The sequence below is a fragment of the Carassius gibelio genome, chromosome A20 (assembly GCF_023724105.1).
Source record: "Carassius gibelio isolate Cgi1373 ecotype wild population from Czech Republic chromosome A20, carGib1.2-hapl.c, whole genome shotgun sequence".
NCBI lineage: Eukaryota > Metazoa > Chordata > Actinopteri > Cypriniformes > Cyprinidae > Carassius > Carassius gibelio.
In genome coordinates, this window is record NC_068390.1 from 5421394 (window position 1) to 5445642 (window position 24249).

Here is a 24249-nt window from a genome sequence, read left to right on the forward strand (position 1 = left end):
TGAGTAACGTTACGTACTGCACGTTTAATAATTCCTAACATGTATATGTTTGAATATCAAAACGAGGCACAGTTGTTTTTATATCGCTGTATTTCTGAAGAAAGACTTGCATGTTATATGCCTGATAAAGCAGCGTGTGAGCGTACCAGCTCTGCTTTGTTTACAGCCGTTACTGGGGAAACCTCTATTTCTCGCACTTTATGTCTATGCTTTAAAACATCTCCTGCTGGCAAAGAATGAATTTGCATTTTCATCAAGTCCGCCTGATCCACGCAGCAAACATATTTTGTTTGTTATCAAAAAATATCTACTCTAGAGGGACTTGGCTGTTGTTATTGATTCTATTTGGAAGTCTACCGGTTAGGTTAGGTCCACAAAAGCGCGCATGCGCAGTAACGTTTGTTTATGTTGTTGCCGTTGAAACCGTCTATATATGTGTGTGTGTGTGTGTGTGTGTGTGTATAATGTATGTGTGTGTAAAATACATTTCTTTTAAATTTATAGCACAGTAATGAAGGCAGCAACATGTGGTAGATGGGACAGAACAAGAATCTTTCATTGTGCTAATGTATTATAATACTGAAAGGGTAGGGCTCCTATACAGCGTGCAGCACGTAAACACAACCAGTGCGCAGAATGATGCACTTGAAGCAACACAGAGTCACAGCGTGTAGCATTACTCATAGAAATGTTCAAAACACCAAAGGAAGAGATATTGTTGTGTATTATATGTGTGCAATATTTTGAGCCTTTTCTTTTAACAGTTTTAAATATCAGTTATTGTGCGCTCTTGAAGAGAGTTTCATTGTTTTGACTGTAGTAACTATGATGGGATGATACGCTAATCTGCCAATTCAATACTATCCCGATACTTGTGTGCCGATTCAATATATATTTATAATTATATATATATATATATATATATATATATATATATATATATATATATATATAATTTAGCATTGTGATTATAGTTATTTAACTATTGCAATTCGTGACTTATCCAAATTGTCTATAAAATGTTGTTTGTTTCTGTAGATTTGAGGGAAAGATTAAAAACAAGGAGGTCTGGGAATGACTGAAGGGAACTGACAGCAGTGAGGGAAGGAAGTTATCACAAGAATGTAAGTTCTTTGAGAATGTGTGCTTTGTTTATTACAAGTTGAGTTTTCATTTAAATGTGGCAATGTACACAGCTGGTCAAAAGTTTTAAATATATTTTAAAAGTTGAATTTATTTCTATAATGCACAGCTATATTTTCAGCATTAATTACTCCAGTCTTCAGTGTCACATGATCTTCAGAAATCATTCTAATATGATCATTTACTGCTCAATACATTTACTGCTCAATACATTTTTCTGATTATTATCAGTTGTTCCGAACAGTTGTGCTGCCCAAACATTTTGTCTACACTACAGTTATATTTATTTATTATTTATTTTATTTATTTATTTTATTTGGGGGGGGGGGGGGGGGGGGTTGGCTAATAGCAAGAATGCATAAAATTGAAAACCAGTGGCGAGAAGACTTTTGTAATTTTACAAAATATTACCTTTTTTTCAATGTTTTGAACTTTGTGTTTTATAAAATAATAATGAAGAAAAAATTCAACTTTCCAGAAATGCTAAGTTTTCTTCCCCATCATTTCTAATATGGGGTGCGTTTCCCTAAAACCAACTTTGTTCAAAAAGTTCCTTCGTTACCAATAGAGTTCAGTGGAACTAACAACCGTAGTAAGCTAACTGCAGATGTGATTTACATCATGTATGTCATGAGCAGATGTACACTTTGATCTTAGCGGCAATAATGCGATTGGGTGCATGTAAATGCACTGATTTGTGATAATCAGCAATGTTTCCTGAGTAGCAAATCAGTATATGAAAAAGATCATGTGACACTGAAGACTGGAGTAAAGTTACTGAAAAATTCAGCTTTGCCTCATAATTATTTCAATAAATATGTTTAAGTATATTAAAAAAAAAGAGTATGAAAACTGTTATTTCTTTCTTTCTTTCTGTTTTCTTTTTTTTTTTTTACAATTTAATTTTTTTTTTTTTTATCAAATTAATCTAGCCTTGGTGAGCAGAAGAGACTTCTCTTGAAAACCATAAAGAAAAGATTCCAGATTTTTGACTGGTTGTGAACATACATGAGCAAAATTAACAAGATGATCCTCCCTTTCAGCTCAGAGAAGGATGTTGACAGTGCAGGTCCAGGATGAAGAAGAGGAGGAAGAACACGTTTAACAATTTTCTCATAAGCTTGCCATGTGTTATAATAAAAACAATGAACATGACTACAATAATATGCTAAATGTTATTAAAAGATTCCAGTTTGCAAGAAGTCTGAGTTTCTGACTCTACACTAGAGGAACTCTTTTCTGAAGAACATCAGGTGCTGAGAAGGAGCCTTGTTCTACAGCAAAACACTGCATCAAGCCTCCTGTCCTTCCCTCAGAAGAGCCTGTCTTCTGCTGCTGGGGTAAGAAACACCCTCTTCCTCTTCTCTATCAGCTGTCCAGCACCTAACTCTGCCTCCTCAGCACTGTCTGAAAGAGTCTTCTCCACAGTCAGTAATCAGAAATCACAGATTCTTCTGAGAAAGTCGATATGCTCATTTTCTTAAAAACATTGTTTTTTCGGGTGGGACAAATAATACAGGAGAGATGCTAGAAATCTCTATATTGTTCATTTTTCATATCTTTACGCTTTATGAATGTTTTTCTTCTGAGAAGCTCAAAAATTATGGTTCTTTGGTAATTGTTATATTGTTTAGGTTTATCATCTGATAGTGAGCACAGAGCCCTGATCATGACATGCAAGAAAAAGAAAGAAATCATGTCCATGATTTACTAATTTGTTCCCTCGATGTACTAAAACGTGCAAGCTTACTTTTACATTTCATTGATTTGCTAAATCGTATGATTTGCTAAATCGTGTACACGTTTTAGCAAATCGAGGGAATGAAATAGAAAATCGTGCGCATGAATTAGCCTAAATTTTTTTCTGCATGTGGTGTAATTAAAGCACATCACCATCAGACATTTATACCAGGAGCCTCATACGACGCTCACAGTTTTACTTTGTGCAGTATCTCGGTGCAGTATCTGCTGAATTGTTTCATATCTATTTATCATGTATTTTTTGTTGCACTAAATTATGTTGTATCAATAAGTTTACTGATAATTATTTTTAATTTTCACTAATAACGTCATTAACCATCTCCCCATCTTTAAGACAAAAATGTTCTATTGTTTATATTGTGTAATGTATGAATTGATGTGTTTAGTTTTCTGTGCTCATAACATTTTGCATGTTTAAAGAACAGGTGCGATGTTCAAAATGTTTTGGCTTCGTATTTGTACAAAGTAGTGCAGAATAAATATTGATTTGTGAATGAATGCAGTGTGTTTTTGTCCATTTTATACTAGAATGTAATGTTTTTGTATTTGTTTGCATTGCATGTATGTAATTAATGTATTAACTATGAATCCCCTATAATTAGATTACAATTAGATTTCATAAGGTTTATTTTTTGCACCAGAGATGGATTGAGTTTATTAGTTCTTTATGTTTTTTCTAAGTAATGGTGAGGTGAAAATATGAATTACCAATATGATCCTGTAATGTCACGTCCTCATAACGTGCCAGTTTGGTCGTCAGGACATACTCATCACGTTCCAGCGACGTTCCACTATAACGTCGCCACGACGGATATGGGAATCACAAAGTTACGTCACTGGAACGTTATGTGGTACGTCGCTGAGACCAATATGGTATTTTATAGGAACGTCCTCATAACGTGACAGTTTGGTCGCTGGGACGTACTCATCACGTTCCAGCGACGTTCCACTATAACGTCGCCACGACGGATATGGGAATCACAAAGTTACGTCACTGGAACGTTATATGGTACGTCGCTGCGACCAATATGGTACTTTATAGTAACGTTCTCATAACGTGCCAGTTTGGTCGCTGGGACGTACTCCTCACGTTCCAGCGACGTTCCACTATAACGTCGCCACGACGGATATGGGAATCACAAAGTTACGTCGCTGGAACGTTATTTGGGATGTCGCTGCAACGAATATGGTCTGGTCCAGTTACGTCGTCACAACGTAACTGTGTTAGCTGGGGTGTGGCTTTCTTCTGAGAAACACCAAAGACGAGATTTTAGGAAACTCTGCGTAGACTGCCACGCCGAATGAACTCTGTCCTCTTGTGTAAGGGTCTTATTCCACCTAGGCCATCACGTAAGGCAGGGTCTCAAGGGGTGTCTAAAAGGGGGTACGTGGCAGGCCCTCCTTAGACCCCTGCGCGCCGGCCCTGTCTGTCCCAATGATCACCTGTGTCACCACAAACAGCAACAGCCCATCAGTCCCTCTCACCGCCTATGTGACCACTAATTGCGCTTCTGTCCACTGGTAATACAAAAACTGTGACCGCAAGCTGTCTATGTGTCCCCCTGATCCCCTACGTGCCCACAAGTAGCCTTTTTATCCCCTTGACGAACTTTAAAACACATCCATCTGGAGTGTTATTTTCTGATAAAATGATGCAAGCCGTAGCAGTTACTAACACATGGCTAACCTTCTTGAAATTCAACACAATGGTCAACGAATCTGCCAATAAACCTGTTCAGGTGGCTCCTCGCTTACTCCCGAAGCACCCAGAGGTGTTAAACCCTCAGAATTCCACTGACCACAAACAGTCTGTATTTTTTACAATGGGATAGATTGTACGTGGCAAGTCCATGTCTCAGCTTTCTGAAGAGATATCAAGCTAAAACCTGATTTCCCATGCTAGTCTGGACACGTGCTACCCCTGTGGTGAGTTTCAATAAGATTGGAGAAACTTGAAATCTCGGCTCAAAAAAACTAAAAGTTTCAAGAAGATTGGAGAAACTCGAAAATTTGACCAACAAAAATCACCAAGAGAAATTTTCGAGTTTCTCCTGAGTTCTTGGAACTTTTGGTTTGTTAGTTTGAGACTAGCACAGGAAGGCAGGTTTCGGCTTGATATCAAGCTGCAAGTGTTTAATTCCGAGGTAAGTTAAGGGTAGCGTTTCAGGAAACTCTGCATAGACTGCCAGGCCGAATGAACTCTGTCCTCTTGTGCGTGGGAATTACACCGATTGTCTATTTGCTTTCGGGCACATCACACTATAAATATTCGCCCAAAAGGCACTCTAGCGCTAGACTGTGGAGTTTCTGTAGTGTAGTGGTCATCACGTTCGCCTAACACGCGAAAGGTCCTCGGTTCGAAACCGAGCAGAAACAGCTGTCCCCTTTTGAAGAAATGTATGAACCCCTTTGAGCCGGCAGTTGGCTTCAGAAGTTTTAGCCTTTATGCACATTTTTCTGAGCCTGCACACAATGATTTCGGACTTGCTTAGGAAGTGGGTTTCCGTAGTGTAGTGGTTATCACGTTCGCCTCACACGCGAAAGGTCCCCAGTTCGAAACTGGGCGGGAACACTGAATCTCTTTTCACAATCGTTTAGGTGGGTTTCTGTTGAGGAGGAACTCAATTCTAGCAAGGCTTTGCGGCCAAGAGGCATGAACACAGTCACTAAAGGTATAGTTGATGCAGAAATGAAAGAGCAGTCATTGTTTGACCTACACCTATCCCACAACTGTGACATTCCAAGCCTGTCTGGCTTTCTTCTGAGGAACACGAAAAAAGAGATTTGCCTGAGTGGCCCTCTGTTGAGCAGCAGCTCTGCATCACGAAGGCCCGTCTTTACACAGGTGTAGAGATAATTGTTAAGCCACACTAGGCAGCGGTAATACCCACGCAGACAGTACTCTGTACTTTTGACCTGGTAGTTTAGATGAACAGATGGCCGGTGCACTCAAAGACCCAATATTTCGTACAACATATAAATATACATATATTAAATGAAAGTGGGGAAAAAAGCAAAGAAGAAATGGCCACAGAGGATTCCCGCAAACAACTGGAGAAATTCCCGGTTTGCTGCTAAAAATAGAAGGTATTTGCGAACTGAAGAGCGCAACGCAATTTGTAATTTGATTCGCGCTCCAAGATGGATGAGATGAAAAGATCTGACACCTTCGCCACAGGTCTCGTAGTCTAGAGATTATCACGTTCGCCTTACACGCGAAAGGTCCCCTGTTCGAAACTGGGCGGGAACACTGGATCTCTTTTTCAAAATTGTTCAGGTGGGTTTCTGTTCAGGAGGAACTCAACGCTTCCAAGGCTTTGCGGCCAATAGGCATTAATACAGTCACTAAAGGTAAAGTTGATGCAGAAATGAAAGAGCAGTCATTGTTTGACCTAAACCTAACCCACAACTGTGACATTCCAAGCCTGTGTGGCTTTCTTCTGAGAAACACCAAAGACGAGATTTTAGGAAACTCCGCGTAGACTGCCACACCGAATGAACTCTGTCCTCTTGTGTAAGGGTCTTATTCCACCTAGGCCATCACGTAAGGCAGGTTCTCAAGGGGTGTCTAAAAGGGGGTACGTGGCAGGCCCTCCTTAGACCCCTGCGCGCCGGCCCTGTCTGTCCCAATGATCACCTGTGTCACCACAAACAGCCCATCAGTCCCTCTCACCGCCTATGTGACCACTAATTGCGCTTCTGTCCACTGGTAATACAAAAACTGTGACCGCAAGCTGTCTATGTGTCCCCCTTATCCCCTACGTGCCCACAAGTAGCCTTTTTATCCCCTTGACGAACTTTAAAACACATCCATCTGGAGTGTTATTTTCTGATAAAATGATGCAAGCCGTAGCAGTTTCTAACACATGGCTAACCTTCTTGAAATTCAACACAATGGTCAACGAATCTGCCAATAAACCTGTTCAGGTGGCTCCTCGCTTACTCCCGAAGCACCCAGAGGTGTTAAACCCTCAGAATTCCACTGACCACAAACAGTCTGTATTTTTTTACAATGGGATAGATTGTACGTGGCAAGTCCATGTCTCAGCTTTCTGAAGAGATATCAAGCTAAAACCTGATTTCCCATGCTAGTCTGGACACGTGCTACCCCTGTGGTGAGTTTCAATAAGATTGGAGAAACTTGAAATCTCGGCTCAAAAAAACTAAAAGTTTCAAGAAGATTGGAGAAACTCGAAAATTTGACCAACAAAAATCACCAAGAGAAATTTTCGAGTTTCTCCTGAGTTCTTGGAACTTTTGGTTTGTTAGTTTGAGACTAGCACAGGAAGGCAGATTTCGGCTTGATATCAAGCTGCAAGTGTTTAATTCCGAGGTAAGTTAAGGGTAGCGTTTCAGGAAACTCTGCATAGACTGCCAGGCCGAATGAACTCTGTCCTCTTGTGCGTGGGAATTACGCCGATTGTCTATTTGCTTTCGGGCACATCACACTATAAATATTCGCCCAAAAGGCACTCTAGCGCTAGACTGTGGAGTTTCTGTAGTGTAGTGGTCATCACGTTCGCCTAACACGCGAAAGGTCCTCGGTTCGAAACCGAGCAGAAACAGCTGTCCCCTTTTGAAGAAATGTATGAACCCCTTTGAGCCGGCAGTTGGCTTCAGAAGGTTTAGCCTTTATGCGCATTTTGCTGAGCCTGCACACAATGATTTCGGACTTGCTTAGGAAGTGGGTTTCTGTAGTGTAGTGGTTATCACGTTCGCCTCACACGCGAAAGGTCCCCAGTTCGAAACTGGGCGGGAACACTGAATCTCTTTTCACAATCGTTTAGGTGGGTTTCTGTTGAGGAGGAACTCAATTCTAGCAAGGCTTTGCGGCCAAGAGGCATGAACACAGTCACTAAAGGTATAGTTGATGCAGAAATGAAAGAGCAGTCATTGTTTGACCTAAACCTATCCCACAACTGTGACATTCCAAGCCTGTCTGGCTTTCTTCTGAGGAACACGAAAAAAGAGATTTGCCTGAGTGGCCCTCTGTTGAGCAGCAGCTCTGCATCACGAAGGCCCGTCTTTACACAGGTGTAGAGATAATTGTTAAGCCACACTAGGCAGCGGTAATACCCACGCAGACAGTACTCTGTACTTTTGACCTGGTAGTTTAGATGAACAGATGGCCGGTGCACTCAAAGACCCAATATTTCGTACAACATATAAATATATATATATTAAATGAAAGTGGGGAAAAAAGCAAAGAAGAAATGGCCACAGAGGATTCCCGCAAACAACTGGAGAAATTCCCGGTTTGCTGCTAAAAATAGAAGGTATTTGCGAACTGAAGAGCGCAACGCAATTTGTAATTTGATTCGCGCTCCGAGATGCATGAGATGAAAAGATCTGACACCTTCGCCACAGGTTTCCGTAGTGTAGAGGTTATCACGTTCGCCTTATACGCGAAAGGTCCCCAGTTCGAAACTGGGCGGGAACACTGGATCTCTTTTTCAAAATTGTTCAGGTGGGTTTCTGTTCAGGAGGAACTCAACGCTTCCAAGGCTTTGCGGCCAATAGGCATTAATACAGTCACTAAAGGTAAAGTTGATGCAGAAATGAAAGAGCAGTCATTGTTTGACCTAAACCTAACCCACAACTGTGACATTCCAAGCCTGTGTGGCTTTCTTCTGAGAAACACCAAAGACGAGATTTTAGGAAACTCTGCGTAGACTGCCACGCCGAATGAACTCTGTCCTCTTGTGTAAGGGTCTTATTCCACCTAGGCCATCACGTAAGGCAGGGTCTCAAGGGGTGTCTAAAAGGGGGTACGTGGCAGGCCCTCCTTAGACCCCTGCGCGCCGGCCCTGTCTGTCCCAATGATCACCTGTGTCACCACAAACAGCCCATCAGTCCCTCTCACCGCCTATGTGACCACTAATTGCGCTTCTGTCCACTGGTAATACAAAAACTGTGACCGCAAGCTGTCTATGTGTCCCGCTGATCCCCTACGTGCCCACAAGTAGCCTTTTTATCCCCTTGACGAACTTTAAAACACATCCATCTGGAGTGTTATTTTCTGATAAAATGATGCAAGCCGTAGCAGTTACTAACACATGGCTAACCTTCTTGAAATTCAACACAATGGTCAACGAATCTGCCAATAAACCTGTTCAGGTGGCTCCTCGCTTACTCCCGAAGCACCCAGAGGTGTTAAACCCTCAGAATTCCACTGACCACAAACAGTCTGTATTTTTTTACAATGGGATAGATTGTACGTGGCAAGTCCATGTCTCAGCTTTCTGAAGAGATATCAAGCTAAAACCTGATTTCCCATGCTAGTCTGGACACGTGCTACCCCTGTGGTGAGTTTCAATAAGATTGGAGAAACTTGAAATCTCGGCTCAAAAAAACTAAAAGTTTCAAGAAGATTGGAGAAACTCGAAAATTTGACCAACAAAAATCACCAAGAGAAATTTTCGAGTTTCTCCTGAGTTCTTGGAACTTTTGGTTTCTTAGTTTGAGACTAGCACAGGAAGGCAGATTTCGGCTTGATATCAAGCTGCAAGTGTTTAATTCCGAGGTAAGTTAAGGGTAGCGTTTCAGGAAACTCTGCATAGACTGCCAGGCCGAATGAACTCTGTCCTCTTGTGCGTGGGAATTACGCCGATTGTCTATTTGCTTTCGGGCACATCACACTATAAATATTCACCCAAAAGGCACTCTAGCGCTAGACTGTGGAGTTTCTGTAGTGTAGTGGTCATCACGTTCGCCCAACACGCGAAAGGTCCTCGGTTCGAAACCGAGCAGAAACAGCTGTCCCCTTTTGAAGAAATGTATGAACCCCTTTGAGCCGGCAGTTGGCTTCAGAAGGTTTAGCCTTTATGCGCATTTTGCTGAGCCTGCACACAATGATTTCGGACTTGCTTAGGAAGTGGGTTTCCGTAGTGTAGTGGTTATCACGTTCGCCTCACACGCGAAAGGTCCCCAGTTCGAAACTGGGCGGGAACACTGAATCTCTTTTCACAATCGTTTAGGTGGGTTTCTGTTGAGGAGGAACTCAATTCTAGCAAGGCTTTGCGGCCAAGAGGCATGAACACAGTCACTAAAGGTATAGTTGATGCAGAAATGAAAGAGCAGTCATTGTTTGACCTAAACCTATCCCACAACTGTGACATTCCAAGCCTGTCTGGCTTTCTTCTGAGGAACACGAAAAAAGAGATTTGCCTGAGTGGCCTTCTGTTGAGCAGCAGCTCTGCATCACGAAGGCCCGTCTTTACACAGGTGTAGAGATAATTGTTAAGCCACACTAGGCAGCGGTAATACCCACGCAGACAGTACTCTGTACTTTTGACCTGGTAGTTTAGATGAACAGATGGCCGGTGCACTCAAAGACCCAATATTTCGTACAACATATAAATATATATATATTAAATGAAAGTGGGGAAAAAAGCAAAGAAGAAATGGCCACAGAGGATTCCCGCAAACAACTGGAGAAATTCCCGGTTTGCTGCTAAAAATAGAAGGTATTTGCGAACTGAAGAGCGCAACGCAATTTGTAATTTGATTCGCGCTCCGAGATGCATGAGATGAAAAGATCTGACACCTTCGCCACAGGTTTCCGTAGTGTAGAGGTTATCACGTTCGCCTTATACGCGAAAGGTCCCCAGTTCGAAACTGGGCGGGAACACTGGATCTCTTTTTCAAAATTGTTCAGGTGGGTTTCTGTTCAGGAGGAACTCAACGCTTCCAAGGCTTTGCGGCCAATAGGCATTAATACAGTCACTAAAGGTAAAGTTGATGCAGAAATGAAAGAGCAGTCATTGTTTGACCTAAACCTAACCCACAACTGTGACATTCCAAAGCCTGTGTGGCTTTCTTCTGAGAAACACCAAAGACGAGATTTTAGGAAACTCTGCGTAGACTGCCACGCCGAATGAACTCTGTCCTCTTGTGTAAGGGTCTTATTCCACCTAGGCCATCACGTAAGGCAGGGTCTCAAGGGGTGTCTAAAAGGGGGTACGTGGCAGGCCCTCCTTAGACCCCTGCGCGCCGGCCCTGTCTGTCCCAATGATCACCTGTGTCACCACAAACAGCCCATCAGTCCCTCTCACCGCCTATGTGACCACTAATTGCGCTTCTGTCCACTGGTAATACAAAAACTGTGACCGCAAGCTGTCTATGTGTCCCGCTGATCCCCTACGTGCCCACAAGTAGCCTTTTTATCCCCTTGACGAACTTTAAAACACATCCATCTGGAGTGTTATTTTCTGATAAAATGATGCAAGCCGTACCAGTTACTAACACATGGCTAACCTTCTTGAAATTCAACACAATGGTCAACGAATCTGCCAATAAACCTGTTCAGGTGGCTCCTCGCTTACTCCCGAAGCACCCAGAGGTGTTAAACCCTCAGAATTCCACTGACCACAAACAGTCTGTATTTTTTACAATGGGATAGATTGTACGTGGCAAGTCCATGTCTCAGCTTTCTGAAGAGATATCAAGCTAAAACCTGATTTCCCATGCTAGTCTGGACACGTGCTACCCCTGTGGTGAGTTTCAATAAGATTGGAGAAACTTGAAATCTCGGCTCAAAAAAACTAAAAGTTTCAAGAAGATTGGAGAAACTCGAAAATTTGACCAACAAAAATCACCAAGAGAAATTTTCGAGTTTCTCCTTAGTTCTTGGAACTTTTGGTTTGTTAGTTTGAGACTAGCACAGGAAGGCAGGTTTCGGCTTGATATCAAGCTGCAAGTGTTTAATTCCGAGGTAAGTTAAGGGTAGCGTTTCAGGAAACTCTGCATAGACTGCCAGGCCGAATGAACTCTGTCCTCTTGTGCGTGGGAATTACACCGATTGTCTATTTGCTTTCGGGCACATCACACTATAAATATTCGCCCAAAAGGCACTCTAGCGCTAGACTGTGGAGTTTCTGTAGTGTAGTGGTCATCACGTTCGCCTAACACGCGAAAGGTCCTCGGTTCGAAACCGAGCAGAAACAGCTGTCCCCTTTTGAAGAAATGTATGAACCCCTTTGAGCCGGCAGTTGGCTTCAGAAGTTTTAGCCTTTATGCGCATTTTGCTGAGCCTGCACACAATGATTTCGGACTTGCTTGGGAAGTGGGTTTCCGTAGTGTAGTGGTTATCACGTTCGCCTCACACGCGAAAGGTCCCCAGTTCGAAACTGGGCGGGAACACTGAATCTCTTTTCACAATCGTTTAGGTGGGTTTCTGTTGAGGAGGAACTCAATTCTAGCAAGGCTTTGCGGCCAAGAGGCATGAACACAGTCACTAAAGGTATAGTTGATGCAGAAATGAAAGAGCAGTCATTGTTTGACCTAAACCTATCCCACAACTGTGATATTCCAAGCCTGTCTGGCTTTCTTCTGAGGAACACGAAAAAAGAGATTTGCCTGAGTGGCCCTCTGTTGAGCAGCAGCTCTGCATCACGAAGGCCCGTCTTTACACAGGTGTAGAGATAATTGTTAAGCCACACTAGGCAGCGGTAATACCCACGCAGACAGTACTCTGTACTTTTGACCTGGTAGTTTAGATGAACAGATGGCCGGTGCACTCAAAGACCCAATATTTCGTACAACATATAAATATACATATATTAAATGAAAGTGGGGAAAAAAGCAAAGAAGAAATGGCCACAGAGGATTCCCGCAAACAACTGGAGAAATTCCCGGTTTGCTGCTAAAAATAGAAGGTATTTGCGAACTGAAGAGCGCAACGCAATTTGTAATTTGATTCGCGCTCCAAGATGCATGAGATGAAAAGATCTGACACCTTCGCCACAGGTTTCCGTAGTGTAGAGGTTATCACGTTCGCCTTACACGCGAAAGGTCCCCAGTTCGAAACTGGGCGGGAACACTGGATCTCTTTTTCAAAATTGTTCAGGTGGGTTTCTGTTCAGGAGGAACTCAACGCTTCCAAGGCTTTGCGGCCAATAGGCATTAATACAGTCACTAAAGGTAAAGTTGATGCAGAAATGAAAGAGCAGTCATTGTTTGACCTAAACCTAACCCACAACTGTGACATTCCAAGCCTGTGTGGCTTTCTTCTGAGAAACACCAAAGACGAGATTTTAGGAAACTCTGCGTAGACTGCCACGCCGAATGAACTCTGTCCTCTTGTGTAAGGGTCTTATTCCACCTAGGCCATCACGTAAGGCAGGGTCTCAAGGGGTGTCTAAAAGGGGGTACGTGGCAGGCCCTCCTTAGACCCCTGCGCGCCGGCCCTGTCTGTCCCAATGATCACCTGTGTCACCACAAACAGCCCATCAGTCCCTCTCACCGCCTATGTGACCACTAATTGCGCTTCTGTCCACTGGTAATACAAAAACTGTGACCGCAAGCTGTCTATGTGTCCCCCTGATCCCCTACGTGCCCACAAGTAGCCTTTTTATCCCCTTGACGAACTTTAAAACACATCCATCTGGAGTGTTATTTTCTGATAAAATGATGCAAGCCGTAGCAGTTACTAACACATGGCTAACCTTCTTGAAATTCAACACAATGGTCAACGAATCTGCCAATAAACCTGTTCAGGTGGCTCCTCGCTTACTCCCGAAGCACCCAGAGGTGTTAAACCCTCAGAATTCCACTGACCACAAACAGTCTGTATTTTTTACAATGGGATAGATTGTACGTGGCAAGTCCATGTCTCAGCTTTCTGAAGAGATATCAAGCTAAAACCTGATTTCCCATGCTAGTCTGGACACGTGCTACCCCTGTGGTGAGTTTCAATAAGATTGGAGAAACTTGAAATCTCGGCTCAAAAAAACTAAAAGTTTCAAGAAGATTGGAGAAACTCGAAAATTTGACCAACAAAAATCACCAAGAGAAATTTTCGAGTTTCTCCTGAGTTCTTGGAACTTTTGGTTTGTTAGTTTGAGACTAGCACAGGAAGGCAGGTTTCGGCTTGATATCAAGCTGCAAGTGTTTAATTCCGAGGTAAGTTAAGGGTAGCGTTTCAGGAAACTCTGCATAGACTGCCAGGCCGAATGAACTCTGTCCTCTTGTGCGTGGGAATTACACCGATTGTCTATTTGCTTTCGGGCACATCACACTATAAATATTCGCCCAAAAGGCACTCTAGCGCTAGACTGTGGAGTTTCTGTAGTGTAGTGGTCATCACGTTCGCCTAACACGCGAAAGGTCCTCGGTTCGAAACCGAGCAGAAACAGCTGTCCCCTTTTGAAGAAATGTATGAACCCCTTTGAGCCGGCAGTTGGCTTCAGAAGGTTTAGCCTTTATGCGCATTTTGCTGAGCCTGCACACAATGATTTCGGACTTGCTTAGGAAGTGGGTTTCCGTAGTGTAGTGGTTATCACGTTCGCCTCACACGCGAAAGGTCCCCAGTTCGAAACTGGGCGGGAACACTGAATCTCTTTTCACAATCGTTTAGGTGGGTTTCTGTTGAGGAGGAACTCAATTCTAGCAAGGCTTTGCGGCCAAGAGGCATGAACACAGTCACTAAAGGTATAGTTGATGCAGAAATGAAAGAGCAGTCATTGTTTGACCTAAACCTATCCCACAACTGTGACATTCCAAGCCTGTCTGGCTTTCTTCTGAGGAACACGAAAAAAGAGATTTGCCTGAGTGGCCCTCTGTTGAGCAGCAGCTCTGCATCACGAAGGCCCGTCTTTACACAGGTGTAGAGATAATTGTTAAGCCACACTAGGCAGCGGTAATACCCACGCAGACAGTACTCTGTACTTTTGACCTGGTAGTTTAGATGAACAGATGGCCGGTGCACTCAAAGACCCAATATTTCGTACAACATATAAATATACACATATTAAATGAAAGTGGGGAAAAAAGCAAAGAAGAAATGGCCACAGAGGATTCCCGCAAACAACTGGAGAAATTCCCGGTTTGCTGCTAAAAATAGAAGGTATTTGCGAACTGAAGAGCACAACGCAATTTGTAATTTGATTCGCGCTCCAAGATGCATGAGATGAAAAGGTCTGACACCTTCGCCACAGGTTTCCGTAGTGTAGAGGTTATCACGTTCGCCTTACACGCGAAAGGTCCCCAGTTCGAAACTGGGCGGGAACACTGGATCTCTTTTTCAAAATTGTTCAGGTGGGTTTCTGTTCAGGAGGAACTCAACGCTTCCAAGGCTTTGCGGCCAATAGGCATTAATACAGTCACTAAAGGTAAAGTTGATGCAGAAATGAAAGAGCAGTCATTGTTTGACCTAAACCTAACCCACAACTGTGACATTCCAAGCCTGTGTGGCTTTCTTCTGAGAAACACCAAAGACGAGATTTTAGGAAACTCTGCGTAGACTGCCACGCCGAATGAACTCTGTCCTCTTGTGTAAGGGTCTTATTCCACCTAGGCCATCACGTAAGGCAGGGTCTCAAGGGGTGTCTAAAAGGGGGTACGTGGCAGGCCCTCCTTAGACCCCTGCGCGCCGGCCCTGTCTGTCCCAATGATCACCTGTGTCACCACAAACAGCCCATCAGTCCCTCTCACCGCCTATGTGACCACTAATTGCGCTTCTGTCCACTGGTAATACAAAAACTGTGACCGCAAGCTGTCTATGTGTCCCCCTAATCCCCTACGTGCCCACAAGTAGCCTTTTTATCCCCTTGACGAACTTTAAAACACATCCATCTGGAGTGTTATTTTCTGATAAAATGATGCAAGCCGTAGCAGTTTCTAACACATGGCTAACCTTCTTGAAATTCAACACAATGGTCAACGAATCTGCCAATAAACCTGTTCAGGTGGCTCCTCGCTTACTCCCGAAGCACCCAGAGGTGTTAAACCCTCAGAATTCCACTGACCACAAACAGTCTGTATTTTTTACAATGGGATAGATTGTACGTGGCAAGTCCATGTCTCAGCTTTCTGAAGAGATATCAAGCTAAAACCTGATTTCCCATGCTAGTCTGGACACGTGCTACCCCTGTGGTGAGTTTCAATAAGATTGGAGAAACTTGAAATCTCGGCTCAAAAAAACTAAAAGTTTCAAGAAGATTGGAGAAACTCGAAAATTTGACCAACAAAAATCACCAAGAGAAATTTTCGAGTTTCTCCTGAGTTCTTGGAACTTTTGGTTTGTTAGTTTGAGACTAGCACAGGAAGGCAGGTTTCGGCTTGATATCAAGCTGCAAGTGTTTAATTCCGAGGTAAGTTAAGGGTAGCGTTTCAGGAAACTCTGCATAGACTGCCAGGCCGAATGAACTCTGTCCTCTTGTGCGTGGGAATTACGCCGATTGTCTATTTGCTTTCGGGCACATCACACTATAAATATTCGCCCAAAAGGCACTCTAGCGCTAGACTGTGGAGTTTCTGTAGTGTAGTGGTCATCACGTTCGCCTAACACGCGAAAGGTCCTCGGTTCGAAACCGAGCAGAAACAGCTGTCCCCTTTTGAAGAAATGTATGAACCCCTTTGAGCCGGCAGTTGGCTTCAGAAGGTTTAGCCTTTATGCGCATTTTGCTGAGCCTGCACACAATGATTTCGGACTTGCTTAGGAAGTGGGTTTCCGTAGTGTAGTGGTTATCACGTTCGCCTCACACGCGAAAGGTCCCCAGTTCGAAACTGGGCGGGAACACTGAATCTCTTTTCACAATCGTTTAGGTGGGTTTCTGTTGAGGAGGAACTCAATTCTAGCAAGGCTTTGCGGCCAAGAGGCATGAACACAGTCACTAAAGGTATAGTTGATGCAGAAATGAAAGAGCAGTCATTGTTTGACCTAAACCTATCCCACAACTGTGACATTCCAAGCCTGTCTGGCTTTCTTCTGAGGAACACGAAAAAAGAGATTTGCCTGAGTGGCCCTCTGTTGAGCAGCAGCTCTGCATCACGAAGGCCCGTCTTTACACAGGTGTAGAGATAATTGTTAAGCCACACTAGGCAGCGGTAATACCCACGCAGACAGTACTCTGTACTTTTGACCTGGTAGTTTAGATGAACAGATGGCCGGTGCACTCAAAGACCCAATATTTCGTACAACATATAAATATACACATATTAAATGAAAGTGGGGAAAAAAGCAAAGAAGAAATGGCCACAGAGGATTCCCGCAAACAACTGGAGAAATTCCCGGTTTGCTGCTAAAAATAGAAGGTATTTGCGAACTGAAGAGCGCAACGCAATTTGTAATTTGATTCGCGCTCCAGGATGCATGAGATGAAAAGGTCTGACACCTTCGCCACAGGTTTCCGTAGTGTAGAGGTTATCACGTTCGCCTTACACGCGAAAGGTCCCCAGTTCGAAACTGGGCGGGAACACTGGATCTCTTTTTCAAAATTGTTCAGGTGGGTTTCTGTTCAGGAGGAACTCAACGCTTCCAAGGCTTTGCGGCCAATAGGCATTAATACAGTCACTAAAGGTAAAGTTGATGCAGAAATGAAAGAGCAGTCATTGTTTGACCTAAACCTAACCCACAACTGTGACATTCCAAGCCTGTGTGGCTTTCTTCTGAGAAACACCAAAGACGAGATTTTAGGAAACTCTGCGTAGACTGCCACGCCGAATGAACTCTGTCCTCTTGTGTAAGGGTCTTATTCCACCTAGGCCATCACGTAAGGCAGGGTCTCAAGGGGTGTCTAAAAGGGGGTACGTGGCAGGCCCTCCTTAGACCCCTGCGCGCCGGCCCTGTCTGTCCCAATGATCACCTGTGTCACCACAAACAGCCCATCAGTCCCTCTCACCGCCTATGTGACCACTAATTGCGCTTCTGTCCACTGGTAATACAAAAACTGTGACCGCAAGCTGTCTATGTGTCCCCCTGATCCCCTACGTGCCCACAAGTAGCCTTTTTATCCCCTTGACGAACTTTAAAACACATCCATCTGGAGTGTTATTTTCTGATAAAATGATGCAAGCCGTAGCAGTTTCTAACACATGGCTAACCTTCTTGAAATTCAACACAATGGTCAACGAATCTGCCAATAAACCTGTTCAGGTGGCTCCTCGCTTACTCCCGAAGCACCCAGAGGTGTTAAACCCTCAGAATTCCACTGACCACAAACAGTCTGTATTTTTTACAATGGGATAGATTGTACGTGGCAAGTCCATGTCTCAGCTTTCTGAAGAGATATCAAGCTAAAACCTGATTTCCCATGCTAGTCTGGACACGTGCTACCCCTGTGGTGAGTTTCAATAAGATTGGAGAAACTTGAAATCTCGGCTCAAAAAAACTAAAAGTTTCAAGAAGATTGGAGAAACTCGAAAATTTGACCAACAAAAATCACCAAGAGAAATTTTAGAGTTTCTCCTGAGTTCTTGGAACTTTTGGTTTGTTAGTTTGAGACTAGCACAGGAAGGCAGGTTTCGGCTTGATATCAAGCTGCAAGTGTTTAATTCCGAGGTAAGTTAAGGGTAGCGTTTCAGGAAACTCTGCATAGACTGCCAGGCCGAATGAACTCTGTCCTCTTGTGCGTGGGAATTACGCCGATTGTCTATTTGCTTTCGGGCACATCACACTATAAATATTCGCCCAAAAGGCACTCTAGCGCTAGACTTTGGAGTTTCTGTAGTGTAGTGGTCATCACGTTCGCCTAACACGCGAAAGGTCCTCGGTTCGAAACCGAGCAGAAACAGCTGTCCCCTTTTGAAGAAATGTATGAACCCCTTTGAGCCGGCAGTTGGCTTCAGAAGGTTTAGCCTTTATGCGCATTTTGCTGAGCCTGCACACAATGATTTCGGACTTGCTTAGGAAGTGGGTTTCCGTAGTGTAGTGGTTATCACGTTCGCCTCACACGCGAAAGGTCCCCAGTTCGAAACTGGGCGGGAACACTGAATCTCTTTTCACAATCGTTTAGGTGTGTTTCTGTTGAGGAGGAACTCAATTCTAGCAAGGCTTTGCGGCCAAGAGGCATGAACACAGTCACTAAAGGTATAGTTGATGCAGAAATGAAAGAGCAGTCATTGTTTGACCTAAACCTATCCCACAACTGTGACATTCCAAGCCTGTCTGGCTTTCTTCTGAGGAACACGAAAAAAGAGATTTGCCTGAGTGGCCCTCTGTTGAGCAGCAGCTCTGCATCACGAAGGCCCGTCTTTACACAGGTGTAGAGATAATTGTTAAGCCACACTAGGCAGCGGTAATACCCACGCAGACAGTACTCTGTACTTTTGACCTGGTAGTTTAGATGAACAGATGGCCGGTGCACTCAAAGACCCAATATTTCGTACAACATATAAATATACATATATTAAATGAAAGTGGGGAAAAAAGCAAAGAAGAAATGGCCACAGAGGATTCTTGCAAACAACTGGAGAAATTCCCGGTTTGCTGCTAAAAATAGAAGGTATTTGCGAACTGAAGAGCGCAACGCAATTTGTAATTTGATTCGCGCTCCAAGATGCATGAGATGAAAAGATCTGACACCTTCACCACAGGTTTCCGTAGTGTAGAGGTTATCACGTTCGCCTTACACGCGAAAGGTCCCCAGTTCGAAACTGGGCGGGAACACTGGATCTCTTTTTCAAAATTGTTCAGGTGGGTTTCTGTTCAGGAGGAACTCAACGCTTCCAAGGCTTTGCGGCCAATAGGCATTAATACAGTCACTAAAGGTAAAGTTGATGCAGAAATGAAAGAGCAGTCATTGTTTGACCTAAACCTAACCCACAACTGTGACATTCCAAGCCTGTGTGGCTTTCTTCTGAGAAACACCAAAGACGAGATTTTAGGAAACTCTGCGTAGACTGCCACGCCGAATGAACTCTGTCCTCTTGTGTAAGGGTCTTATTCCACCTAGGCCATCACGTAAGGCAGGGTCTCAAGGGGTGTCTAAAAGGGGGTACGTGGCAGGCCCTCCTTAGACCCCTGCGCGCCGGCCCTGTCTGTCCCAATGATCACCTGTGTCACCACAAACAGCCCATCAGTCCCTCTCACCGCCTATGTGACCACTAATTGCGCTTCTGTCCACTGGTAATACAAAAACTGTGACCGCAAGCTGTCTATGTGTCCCCCTGATCCCCTACGTGCCCACAAGTAGCCTTTTTATCCCCTTGACGAACTTTAAAACACATCCATCTGGAGTGTTATTTTCTGATAAAATGATGCAAGCCATAGCAGTTTCTAACACATGGCTAACCTTCTTGAAATTCAACACAATGGTCAACGAATCTGCCAATAAACCTGTTCAGGTGGCTCCTCCTCGCTTACTCCCGAAGCACCCAGAGGTGTTAAACCCTCAGAATTCCACTGACCACAAACAGTCTGTATTTTTTACAATGGGATAGATTGTACGTGGCAAGTCCATGTCTCAGCTTTCTGAAGAGATATCAAGCTAAAACCTGATTTCCCATGCTAGTCTGGACACGTGCTACCCCTGTGGTGAGTTTCAATAAGATTGGAGAAACTTGAAATCTCGGCTCAAAAAAACTAAAAGTTTCAAGAAGATTGGAGAAACTCGAAAATTTGACCAACAAAAATCACCAAGAGAAATTTTCGAGTTTCTCCTGAGTTCTTGGAACTTTTGGTTTGTTAGTTTGAGACTAGCACAGGAAGGCAGGTTTCGGATTGATATCAAGCTGCAAGTGTTTAATTCCGAGGTAAGTTAAGGGTAGCGTTTCAGGAAACTCTGCATAGACTGCCAGGCCGAATGAACTCTGTCCTCTTGTGCGTGGGAATTACGCCGATTGTCTATTTGCTTTCGGGCACATCACACTATAAATATTCGCCCAAAAGGCACTCTAGCGCTAGACTGTGGAGTTTCTGTAGTGTAGTGGTCATCAGCACCGACCAGCCAATAGAAATGAAGGAAATTGCAGGGAGGCGGGTCGAGTAAAACACACAGAATTAGAGGTTCGAATCCCGTCTCGGCCACAAATACTATAAAATGAGTTCATATTCGTTTTTTCATCTAGATACACTTTAATTATCATTAACATATAATAAACAAACTTTGTGAACAGATAAAATAAATCTTGTAATAACTGTTTTTTGTACGATGTACAAAATGTGCAACAATCTTAATAAACATGTACATTATAATATGGAATAGTTATTTTTAATATAGAAAATTTTGAATAATAAAAAATAACATTTTGATAATGGTTCAGGCCTTTATTTTTAAAGAGACATCTATTTATATTTGTATAACTGTGCACAGAAAACCCATACATATAAAATAAAACAAAAACTCACAGAAAAGTAAGTTTTTCATTTTATTTATAATAGAGTAATATACTTAAAAATGAAAATAAAAATTAACCAAAATATATAATAATAAATATACATAAAATAATCATAAAACAATAAAAATATGTTTTACATTAAATAATTATTTATGTTTAATAGTAACAGTTATAACATTCAGTGTTTACATATCTGAGCAAGTCAATAAAATGTAATATCAATAAAAAAAAGAAAATCAACAACATGTATACATGTTTTAATCAATAAATTAAAAAAAACTTAACACACAGTTCAATACAGTTCAAACAAGGCCAAATGCTTACAGTATTTTAATTAACAAATTGAAATACATGAAACTATTTAAATGTATAGATTCAACAACAACAACAATAATAAAATATAAAGTTGTGGAGAACACAGGAAAAAAAATATAACACTACCAGTTAAATGTTTTTGAACAGTAAGATTTTTAATTCTCACCAAGCCTGCCTTTATTTGATCCAAAATACAGTAAAAGCAATTATATTGTTGAAATATTTTTACTAGTTAAAATAACTGCTTTCTATTTGAATATATAGTAAAATGTATTTTATTTCTGTGATGTGCAGCTGTATTTTCAACATCATTACTCCAGTCTTCAGTGTCACATAATCTTCAGAAATCAGAATAATATGATTTACTGCTCAAGAAAAACAATCCCCCAGGGATTCTTTAAATAGAAAGATCTGCATTTATTTGAAATAAAAAGCTTTCTTAACAATATAGATTATACCATTCTTTTGGGTGGAAAGAAATGACAGAAATTAATGCCTTTTTTTTTTAGCAAGGATGATTTAAATTGATTAAAAGGGATGATAAAGATGAAAAATGTTGATGATGAAAATAAAAAATAAAAAAATACATATATATACACATATATATATAGTAAGATTTGAGTAGATTTGAGCAGTAAACCATCATATTATTCTGATTTCTGAAGATCATGTGACACTGAAGACTGGAGGGATGATGCTGACCATTCAGCTGCACATCAGAGATATAAAATACAGTATATATTCAAATATATAGACTTCCTGATAATGTTCGGGTTCAGACACACTGTCTCTGTTTAAATCTAGATTAAAAACACATCTCTTTCGCCAAGCTTTCAAATAATATATCTCTTAAATTGTGAGTGCATTATTATTCTTTATCTTTGGTTAAACTAATTCATTTTACTTTGATGGATCAGCAGCTATGCTAATGATGTCTCTATTTGTTTCTATGTTTTGCCACAGGATTTACACAAGCTCCAGTCTGGATCCAGAACACCTGAGGAGAGATGATGCTGACCCTCAGAGGACCCCAGATGATGCTAACCCTGAATCAACAAACAGACTAACAAATATTGCTACACATGTGACTGCATCATATAATAATTATTAATTATTCATAATATTAATAATGTTCATAGTCTGGCTGACTACGTACGACTACTTGTATTAATTTTTCTAAAAATCCTGTCAAACGTGCACAAACTGACATTCACCACTTATAAGCTACTACTAAATAGTGTAGAAACATAATTTTCTGTAAAGTTGCTTTGTAATGATTTGTATTGTAAAAATTGCTATACAAATAAACTTGAATTGAATTGAATTGAAATAGAAAGCAGCTGATTTAAAATAGTAAGAATATTTAAAATGCTACTGTTTTTGCTGTACTTTGGATAAAATAAAGGCAGGCTTGGTGAGCAGAAGAGACTCCTCAAAAAACATTACAAATCTTACTGCTTAAAAACATTTGACTGGTAGAGTATTTTAAATAAAATTATTTAAAGTTTAATAATAGCCGTAACTAACATTGTAAACTAACATTTTTACAAAACTGAGCAAGATAAAATAACAATACAGAGTCAATACAATTAATTAACACACTAAAGTACAGTGTAAACAAGGCCAATACTTCTGATGTTTTATTTAACAAATGGAAATCAATTAAATCATTTAAAATTGTAGATTAAACAACAACAGCTACAATAATATTAATAATAATACAATTTAAAGTTGTGGAAAACACAGAAGAAGAAAAAAAAAGCCTTCGACCTGTTTAAGAAGATCCTTGCTCCTATGGTGCGTTGCCAAGAGATGTTCACGGGCAATTCTCAACAGATCTGTCCATCTATGGTCCAACACGAAGACCAGCTGTTCTGAGGGGTCCAGTGTGAGCTGAACGAGGGACGATTTTATGGCCAATGGTGTGGTGTTCTACAGAAGATTAACAGGATTACTTTATTAAAATATAACGTCTAGGTGTTGTGTGCACATTGTGAGAGACAGTTTACACACATAAGTGCCTGTATGAATTATTTATTTACCTGCATCTGGAAGAAACCCTTCTGACCTTTGATCCTCCACTGTCAAAGTGTCTGGTGTGATGTTTTGGTGGACTGAGAGTGAGACCGTCTTTAGGGTGACCTACTTTGTGGAGGATGGTGTCTTGACAGAGCACGCATCATCTAAACATTCCTGAAATATAGATTCCAATTAAATATATCAAATGTATTTTATATATATATATATATACCATTGTAATATAATATTTATATGGATATATATGCAACAGTAGAATTGCATTTTTATTTGTACAATTTAAAATGTTTTTTTTACATTTGAATATATTTTCTAATCATTGTAATTTATTCCTGTTATGAAAAGCTGAATTTTCAGAATTATTACTCCAGTCTCTGAAAATAATGTGCTTTTATCATTGTAGAGACAATGATAATATCAACATTGATTACAATAAGAAATGTTTTGTGAGCAAATAATCAATGATTTCTGGATCATATGACACACTGAAGAGTATAAATGATGCATCACAGAAATAAAGTTAATTTAACATAGGAAATAGTTATTTTAAGTTGTACCACACAGTAAATGTTGACATATATATATATATACATATACATATACATATATACATACATATATATATATATATACATATATACATACATATATATATACATATATATATATATATATATATATATATATATATATATATATATATATATATATATATAAATAACAACATACGCTGCCAAACTCCCAACAAGCAGGTAAAGTGAATTCTGTGTTTCTTTTTAAAAAACTTAACCCAAAAAAAACGTATAATTAATTACTTATTATATGATCATATAATCATATTTATATGATTAATTATAGCAACTGTTTTGAATGTTATGTGATTTTCAAGACTTTAGTGCAAAAAAAAAAAAAAAAAAAAAAATATATATATATACA

General features: G+C 41.2%; 1 long non-coding RNA gene and 20 other non-coding genes across 21 annotated transcripts in view; all 21 read left to right on the forward strand.

The window, feature by feature from the left end:
* The first annotated feature begins 5207 nt into the window (after positions 1–5207).
* Positions 5208–5280, forward strand: trnav-aac (transfer RNA valine (anticodon AAC)). Its single transcript has one exon. It is a non-coding gene; the product is annotated as a tRNA-Val (tRNA).
* Positions 5281–5403: 123 nt separating this feature from the next.
* Positions 5404–5476, forward strand: trnav-cac (transfer RNA valine (anticodon CAC)). The gene has a single exon. It is a non-coding gene; the product is annotated as a tRNA-Val (tRNA).
* Positions 5477–6747: 1271 nt separating this feature from the next.
* The window catches only part of LOC127939080 (uncharacterized), a 28324-nt gene continuing 10822 nt past the window's right edge, over positions 6748–24249 (forward strand). Inside the window, exons 1-2 of the long non-coding RNA XR_008148884.1 lie at positions 6748–6864; positions 20005–20336. This is a non-coding gene — a long non-coding RNA (uncharacterized LOC127939080). The remainder of the gene's footprint in view (positions 6865–20004; positions 20337–24249) is intronic.
* On the forward strand, positions 7397–7469 carry trnav-aac (transfer RNA valine (anticodon AAC)). The gene has a single exon. It is a non-coding gene; the product is annotated as a tRNA-Val (tRNA).
* trnav-cac (transfer RNA valine (anticodon CAC)) lies at positions 7593–7665 on the forward strand. The gene has a single exon. It is a non-coding gene; the product is annotated as a tRNA-Val (tRNA).
* On the forward strand, positions 8272–8344 carry trnai-uau (transfer RNA isoleucine (anticodon UAU)). Its single transcript has one exon. It is a non-coding gene; the product is annotated as a tRNA-Ile (tRNA).
* Positions 9587–9659, forward strand: trnav-aac (transfer RNA valine (anticodon AAC)). Its single transcript has one exon. It is a non-coding gene; the product is annotated as a tRNA-Val (tRNA).
* Positions 9783–9855, forward strand: trnav-cac (transfer RNA valine (anticodon CAC)). The gene has a single exon. It is a non-coding gene; the product is annotated as a tRNA-Val (tRNA).
* On the forward strand, positions 10462–10534 carry trnai-uau (transfer RNA isoleucine (anticodon UAU)). Its single transcript has one exon. It is a non-coding gene; the product is annotated as a tRNA-Ile (tRNA).
* On the forward strand, positions 11777–11849 carry trnav-aac (transfer RNA valine (anticodon AAC)). The gene has a single exon. It is a non-coding gene; the product is annotated as a tRNA-Val (tRNA).
* trnav-cac (transfer RNA valine (anticodon CAC)) lies at positions 11973–12045 on the forward strand. Its single transcript has one exon. It is a non-coding gene; the product is annotated as a tRNA-Val (tRNA).
* Positions 12652–12724, forward strand: trnav-uac (transfer RNA valine (anticodon UAC)). Its single transcript has one exon. It is a non-coding gene; the product is annotated as a tRNA-Val (tRNA).
* On the forward strand, positions 13966–14038 carry trnav-aac (transfer RNA valine (anticodon AAC)). The gene has a single exon. It is a non-coding gene; the product is annotated as a tRNA-Val (tRNA).
* On the forward strand, positions 14162–14234 carry trnav-cac (transfer RNA valine (anticodon CAC)). Its single transcript has one exon. It is a non-coding gene; the product is annotated as a tRNA-Val (tRNA).
* trnav-uac (transfer RNA valine (anticodon UAC)) lies at positions 14841–14913 on the forward strand. The gene has a single exon. It is a non-coding gene; the product is annotated as a tRNA-Val (tRNA).
* trnav-aac (transfer RNA valine (anticodon AAC)) lies at positions 16155–16227 on the forward strand. Its single transcript has one exon. It is a non-coding gene; the product is annotated as a tRNA-Val (tRNA).
* On the forward strand, positions 16351–16423 carry trnav-cac (transfer RNA valine (anticodon CAC)). Its single transcript has one exon. It is a non-coding gene; the product is annotated as a tRNA-Val (tRNA).
* trnav-uac (transfer RNA valine (anticodon UAC)) lies at positions 17030–17102 on the forward strand. Its single transcript has one exon. It is a non-coding gene; the product is annotated as a tRNA-Val (tRNA).
* Positions 18344–18416, forward strand: trnav-aac (transfer RNA valine (anticodon AAC)). Its single transcript has one exon. It is a non-coding gene; the product is annotated as a tRNA-Val (tRNA).
* On the forward strand, positions 18540–18612 carry trnav-cac (transfer RNA valine (anticodon CAC)). The gene has a single exon. It is a non-coding gene; the product is annotated as a tRNA-Val (tRNA).
* Positions 19219–19291, forward strand: trnav-uac (transfer RNA valine (anticodon UAC)). Its single transcript has one exon. It is a non-coding gene; the product is annotated as a tRNA-Val (tRNA).